Here is a 5,638-nt window from a genome sequence, read left to right on the forward strand (position 1 = left end):
AATGAAGCCCATGGTAATTACCTTCAATAGTTTTCTAACATTTAATTTCCCCCTTTAGGACATCAATTTCTTTCTATGCAGTGATTGCTTTTTTTTTGGTGTTCAATATTCAGTTCTCAGAAGCATGTTTGTCCGTGCACGTCTTGCATTAGAAAGAGATGATTGTTTTGCCTGTTATAATACACTTGAGATATGTTTTCTAACTTGGTGAAATAATGTATACTTGCTTATGTCTGCTAAGTGTACAGAGCCGCACCATTAATGTTAACGGCAAATCTAGAATCAGCATTTAAATACTGTGTCTGTTTTAGATAGTATCTAAATATTGACTATATCACCATCTTGCAAATAATTGCTTGCTTGTACTGACAGATGCCTAAAATCACATGGCCTTTACTTCTGTGTCTTAATAATTTTTCTTCATTTTTGAGACTTTCATATTGCACACATGACATTCCCCCAGAACACCCTTTCAAATGTTGTCTCTCTTTTTAAAAAAAAATATTTATTTTTTTATTTTATACATATAGGTGCTTTGCTGCAGGTATGTTTATGCACCACTTGTGTGCAGTAGCTGTGGAGGCCAGAAGGAGGAATCAGATCCTCTGTAACTGGAGTTTACAGAAAGTTGTCAGATGCCACGTGAATGCTACAATCCAAACTTGGGTCCTCTGCAAGAACAACGAGTGTTCTTAAGGTGCTGAGTCATCTCCCAGCTCCCCCTTTATTATAACACATTAGGTTTAGTTAGTGTTTCATTACAGGCATGGGTGTAGGGCCATCGCTTCGGATACAGGAATCCTACCAGAAAACATATCCTAAAGAAAAACTGATTCTTTCTCCCCAGTCCCTATCAGTTGTTAACAGCTCTTTAGTAAGTCATAGGATCATTTACCCCATCTGTCTTTGGTATTTGGCTAGCTTGATGTTTCTGTTTTGATAACTTTAGTTTTTACCAGTTGTGGTGGTTTGAATGAGATGTGTTCCTCATGGGCTTCTGTATTTGAACACTTGGTTCTCAGTTTGGGGCACCGTTTGAGGGATTTTATGGATCCTTTGGGAGGTGGAGCCTGGCTTGTAGAAAGACATCACTGTGGGTGGGCTTTGGAAGCATATAACCCTGCCTCATTTCCGGTTCTCTCTCAGTTTCCTGTGTGATGAAATGTGACCCTCCAGTCTCCTGCTCCTGTGCCTGCTGCCATGCCTCCCCCACCATCATGAGCTCTCCCTCTAGATCCGTAAGCCATAAGCCACTCTCTCTTCTATTTTGGTCATGGTGTTTTGTCAAAGCTACAGAAAGTAACAAACACACCAGTTGTAAAACTAATTTATATCTGTAACAGAAAAACGAGGTTGCCTTTAAACGTTACTTTTTGCGAAACATCCTTCTGTCCTGGAGTGACCCTGAGTGATATACAGACAAATTCCACTCGCTTTTGTCTCAGATGACCAGAAAGTCTAACTTTTGGCCTCTTGGTCCAAACTGCAGCTGGGAATGAATGTGTCAGAATTCTGTTGACACACTACCTCTGGTCCCTTTGACGAGTGACTCTCAGTCTTCATGGCTTATCCACATAGAAGTTGCATTGGTGATGAGGTACTTTCCGTGTAGAGCTCAGCCAGTTCACCACAGTCAGCTTCAGCTGTTGACTTGACACAAACAGAGTCACCTGAGAAAAGAGAACCTCAATTGAAGAGCCACCCAGATCTGATTGACCAGTGGCTATGTCTAATTTTCTTAATTACTAATTCGTGTAGGAGAGCCCAGTTCACTGTGGGCAATTCCATCCCTAGGCTTGTAGGCCTGGGTGGCGTATAAAAGCTAAGCGTGAACCAAGAGGCAAGTCAGTAAGCAGCATCCTCCATGGCCTCTGCATTAGTTTCTGCCTCCAGGTTCCTACCTTGAACTCTTGCCTAGCTTCCCTTGGTGATGAACTCTATGTGCCATAGTTGGCCTTCTCATATCCATGAGTTCCATAAATGAAGATTCAAAAACATAGGCTGAAAATACTTGGAAAAATGGTTTTTTAAGCATTGAACTGGATAGATGGATTTTTTTCTTTGTTATTATTCCCGAATAACACAGTATAATAACTATTTTCATAGCGTTTGCCTTGTCTTGGCTATTACCAGCAATCTAGAGATGGTCCTGGCACCAGCCTCCATGGATAACATGAAATACCCGTGTTAAGCAGAACAGGAGGCTTCTCCAAGCTACCTGTTGTCATCTGAATCTGAAGCAGCTCCCACAGGTTCATGGTTTAAATGCTTATTTTCTCACTGCGGCATGGTTTTTGGGAAGCTGCGGAACTCTTAGAGGTGAGACCTAGCAGGCAGAAGTAGGTTATTAGAGGTTGGGTTTGGAAGGTGACGGTCCAGCTCCTGGTTCTGATTTCACTCTGGTTGCTTTCAAGTCCCCTGTGATGTGAACTGCCTCTGTCTCATTCTCCTGCTGCTGTGGGTGGAGTCTCTACCACCACCACGGATGCAGTTTCTCTGCCAAGTCTTCCCTACTGAGACTGTTTAAAACTGTCAACCCAAAACAATCTTTCCTCCTTAAGTCTGTGTTAGGTCATTTGGCCAAAGAGCTATGAAAGTAACCCTGCCAACCACCATAAGGCATCTGGAGTGCAGGGAGCTTTCCATTACTGTAACAAAACACCTGACACAGTCAACTGCCATGGAAGGATTTACCTTGGCTTATGGTTTCCAAGATGGCAGACCATGGTCAGTTCAGTTCTATCTGTCACTTTGAATCTGTAATAAAGCAGAACACTATGGTGGGGTAATCATAGCAGAATGAAGCTCCCACCTCACGGTGTCTGAGGGGGGTGTGGAGGGAGGAGTACATGTGTAGAGGAAGAAGCTAGGTACCATATTCTCTTCTAGGGCACTCTCCAAGCAACTTTATTTCTTTCCTCTAGGCTCTGCTTTTTGCAGGATGCACCCCTTCCCAGTTAGCACCGTAAGACGGTGACAAAACCCAGTGCATGACTTATAGAGGACCTTACAAATCTAGACAACAACAAGGATGAATAATTTTTAGATAAATCTGCTTCTGGGTTAAGTTAGGAGAATTGGATTTCACAGAATTAGGAAGGCTTGGCAGTTAAGGTGAGAGATTGCATCATATAAGTCTTATGTAGGGGATTAGTCTCTCGGGAGGCTCAAGTAGGAAGCCAGACCAGAAACCCAGATCACTTGCCAGACTCACACCCTGCACCTGGTAGATACATTCTGAAATGTTTTTATTGCTAACCTTCTTTCTTGTCAGTTATCTAGTGTTATCTAGGTTATCTAGGGAGTTTTCTGGTTTTCAGATTTTGCTGATAGCAATGCCTTTGGCATCATTGTCTTGTTCCTTGGATGGCTACATTTACTGTGATTTAGTAGCTAGCTGTAAAGGGGTTATTGGATCCAGGCACCATTTGTATGATAAAAATGCTTCCTACATGGTGCTGGTTACCTCCACCAAGAGGCATTTGATCCCTGTTTTGGGTATGTTGTTAGTAGCTACTGGTGTTTGCTAATTAGATCTGGGCTACCCAATACAGCTACAATCCACTATGCAATTAAAAAACTCTAGTAGCATTGTCAAATGTAAAATCATATTAAGTTAGAAATTTAAGAGTTTATTGTACATCAAAGCCCGGTTGCTAATCTGAGAGACTTCAAACCAAAAATGGTAGGTGGCTCAGCTCACAGCAGGAGGTACAAAGGCTCCATCTTTGTTGAGTGGCTGTTCCAAATTTACATTCTTTAGGATGAGAACCACAGGAAAAAGCTCTTCCATAGCTGACAGCCCAGAGCTGTAAAAAGTAGATTTATGTTTTGTTTATGGGTAGAGCTAGCATTTCTGTGAAATCAGGACAGATTTGTTTCATTGGTGTGGGATATGGGTATATCCAAATGGTGACTTACATTTAACATTTCCTTTGATATTGTACTTACAAATGTAAAAACAAAAAGGTAAAATTAACAATATATTTTATTTAACTATATTTATAGTAAACAAATATATACAATAAAATGTAGCTGATATGAATATTATTGAGCTATTTTAAAATTTTATATATGAAATCTTTGAAATTCAGTGCTCATTTTACATTCAAATTTAGCACATCTAAAGTGCTCATGTTTAGTGATGTCCATCCATATGGACCAGAAAAGGTCTTAATAAAGCATTTCTGTCACTAGAGGTTGCCAAATGGTGATACTGGAGTCATATTATTTCTTTTTTACTGTTTATCTGATTTACATTTATAAAAAGGAAGGTTTTGGACCACTGAGATGGCTCAGTGGATAAAGAAGCTTGTCATCAAGTCTGATGACTTGTGCTTGATCTTTAGGACCCACATGATAGAAGGAGAAAACTGACTCCTTAAGCTGTTCTCTCTCTCTCTCTCTCTCTCTCTCTCTCTCTCTCTCTCTCTCTCTCTCTCTTGATTCTTTATGGAATTTCACATCATGCACCCCAATACCATGACACTTATACCTAGCCACTTGAGTTTAGTTACTTCCAGATGTAGTCAAGTTAGCACCCCAAAATAGCTGCCACTGAAAGATTTTGCTTTGTCTTTACACTACCTGTGAAAGTACACCATGGGCTAATCTTTGTTTTGTCAAAGCCCTGGCCACCCCTGAAGTGCGGTCCTTGGGAGGTAAGGAGGAGATGAGGTCCAAGGCTAGGAGCCTCACTGTGGGATTGGTGCTGATGCAGGAGAGATGCCTTTCCTTTTCTCTGTTACCCACATGACAGTACAGGATGATGAAGGATGTTCTCATGTTGGAAGAGCCCATCTGTCAGAACCAGAGCCCTGCTAGGCCTTGGTTTTGGACTGTTTAGTTTCTATGGTTGAGACAAATACATTGCTCGTTTGAGTCACCTAGCTTATGGTGCTTCATTTGGACGGTCCTGGCTGACCACCGGCACTACAGTTTCTAAGGGTGTATTCTTGTTCTCAGCCATACTCCATGCTGTGCTTTAAGCTGAAATTTAAAAAGAAAAAAGATATGGGTGTTGTCGAAATTTTGGAGATTTTTTCCCCTGAACTTTCAGCATTTAAAGGTAAGCCCAATTTAATGTAGGCTAGAAATGAGTTTCTGTTACTTCTGAAGGTATTAACGCAAAAGACTGGAAATGCAAATATCTTGTAAGATCTTTTTTTTTTTTCTTTTTTTAAAAACTCATACTGTGTTCTCTCCCTCTTTACCCTCAAAGAGGATCAAGAACAATCATCAATGGCAAGCAGCAGTTGCAAAAAGCAACACTAAGAGTGGCTTCACTCTCAGGAGAGAATGCTACATCTCTTCCTCGTGGTTTCAGGTGCTCTACACAGTCAGAGAAACTTCTCTAGTAACAAACTATAGAAATGATCCCTGAAAGTATAGTCTTACCTTGTAAGATCTTAGTTTACAGAATAAGTTGCTAAAACTGTTCCAAAAGTAATTTTGTTATCTGAATCAGAAGTTAATAATAAAAAGAATATGCACACTTATTCATGCCTATAGTTCATGTCTATAGTTCCAGCACTCAAGAGGCTGAAATACAAGGCTCATGAGTTCAAGGCCATCTGGGTCACCTAGGAAACCTTTTTACAAAAAAGAGCAAAGGAGCAATTTGTCAGTATATCTTTAA

At 40.7% G+C, this 5,638-nt stretch overlaps 1 non-coding gene across 1 annotated transcript; it reads right to left on the minus strand.

Annotated features, from left to right (window-relative positions):
- Window positions 1-5,185: 5,185 nt before the first annotated feature.
- LOC143439466 (small nucleolar RNA U3) lies at window positions 5,186-5,395 on the minus strand. Its single transcript, XR_013107688.1, has one exon. It is a non-coding gene; the product is annotated as a small nucleolar RNA U3 (small nucleolar RNA).
- Between the last annotated feature and the right edge of the window lie 243 nt (window positions 5,396-5,638).

The sequence above is a fragment of the Arvicanthis niloticus genome, chromosome 26 (assembly GCF_011762505.2).
Source record: "Arvicanthis niloticus isolate mArvNil1 chromosome 26, mArvNil1.pat.X, whole genome shotgun sequence".
Lineage (NCBI taxonomy): Eukaryota > Metazoa > Chordata > Mammalia > Rodentia > Muridae > Arvicanthis > Arvicanthis niloticus.